Below are 1774 nucleotides of genomic sequence, written 5' to 3'. Positions count from 1 at the left end.
CACCCTAGTCCTCTTACCCATAGCCCATCCCAGGTACACGCATATCACAGCAAGGGCCTTAAACCACAAGAATACCAACCACTTCCACACACAGCATCCCCCAGTCTCCAGTCCCTGGTACAGTCTCAGCTGGAATCTCAGGCACCATCAGTTTTGGGAGCCTCCCGGTACTCCACTGGCCAGCCAGGTCCCAGTTTGGTATGAAGCCAGGAGCCTGGTTTGTCTCTTCAGATGCCACCTCCTAGTCCCTGTCCTTTGCCTACCTTCCTTTCTGGGGGAGAGAGTACCCATTCTCATATCTGCATTTCCCCAGGCTCAGCCCCCCCCCACACACACCAGAGCCCAGCCGTGCAGTGCAGCTGGGGTAGGAGGGGATGGGGAGCAGGGAGAGGAGTAGGCACATCCTGGGTTGCTCTGGCCCAGTTCTGCTCCTGCCACTTGGTGCAGGATTTGGGTTTGATGTTGGTGGAACAGGGAGGATGGAGGAGAACATCTGGGAAATTAGCATTTCCTGCCCAGCTCTGCGGCTGCCTATCTTGTTCAACCCTGAGCAAGGAATGAGAACAGAGGACCCTTTGAATGGCTCCAAGCAAGCCGACTGGGGAGGGCTTGCTGTCGTGGGCAGTGGGCACATGCTGGGGGCAGGGAGGATGGGGCAGCTCCTCTGTGGAAGATTTCTTCTCTCTGGGCCACTGATTTCTTCCTTGGAGCTGCGCTCAATGATGAGAAGAGTGTGAGTTTTGCAGGGGACAGAGATAGAGAAGCCACCTACAAGACAGATTCTCCTTTCACTAGCTCACGGCATCTCCCATCCAGAGCCCACCCACCTGGGCTCCTGGGGTTGAGGGCTGGGAGTAGGGACTAGAACAGGGCCCAGCCCAGAAAGGGAGGCTGGTTGGGGGGAGCTGCTCTGCAAGAGAACTTGGGCAGCCCTTGCTTGCCCCTTAGGTGGCCAGAGATCCCACCTTACCCTGAAAAGTGTACCACAGAGAGGTGAGGGGGGGGAGGGGAGGAAGAGAGGAAAGAGGGAATAAAAGAGCAGTAGGGATGGGGAAACCTGGGAGGACAGGAAGGAGCCGAGCCTACGGCAAATAGAGGCACAGCAACCAGTCATCCCATAAAAGGCCTTTCCACACCCCGTGCCAGGCCTTGCCGGGGATAGCCTTCCTCATTTTTCGGACGTGGAACACCCTGGCTAGGCCTGTATGTGGCAAAAAGCAGGAGGTCCTATTGAAGTGGAGCGCTTTGGTGCCGGGGTACCAAACCCTGAGCGCCGGCAAGGGAGTTCCCAAGCCGCTCAGAGGCCTCTAGATGGAGCCAGAGAGCCAGAGCTGAGCGGGAGGACAGAATCCAGCGTGTGAGACGCTGCGTGTGAGACCGTGTGTGACTCGGTGAGTGTGAGTGTGGCAGGGAGCGTGTGGCACTGTGAGGGCGTGTGACACAGGCCGTGACACTGCGCGGCCTCGTGGGGCAGGGGCCCGTGTGAGTCCGTGAATGTGTGTATGTCACCGGTAAATATGTGAGGCCGCAGCCCATCCCACCCTGGGGGCAGGTGACGGGGGACCCTCGAAAAGCCTGAGCCCTGGAGTGTCACCTCATTCCCACTCTCGTATATTCCCCCCACCTTCATTCTAGAAGAGCCCTCGGGTCCCCTCCCCTCCTCCTCCCAAGGTCCCCTCCACAGCCCCACCCCCACGGCGCGCTGCGGCCACCGGGGCTGACCGCTCTGCGGCTTCGGCCAGAGGGGGAGGGGCGGACTTCCCCGGAGCGCAGC

The sequence above is a fragment of the Canis lupus genome, chromosome 2 (assembly GCF_011100685.1).
Source record: "Canis lupus familiaris isolate Mischka breed German Shepherd chromosome 2, alternate assembly UU_Cfam_GSD_1.0, whole genome shotgun sequence".
Lineage (NCBI taxonomy): Eukaryota > Metazoa > Chordata > Mammalia > Carnivora > Canidae > Canis > Canis lupus.
The sequence above is the reverse complement of the archived record's forward strand: the minus strand, read 5'-3'. Positions refer to the sequence as shown.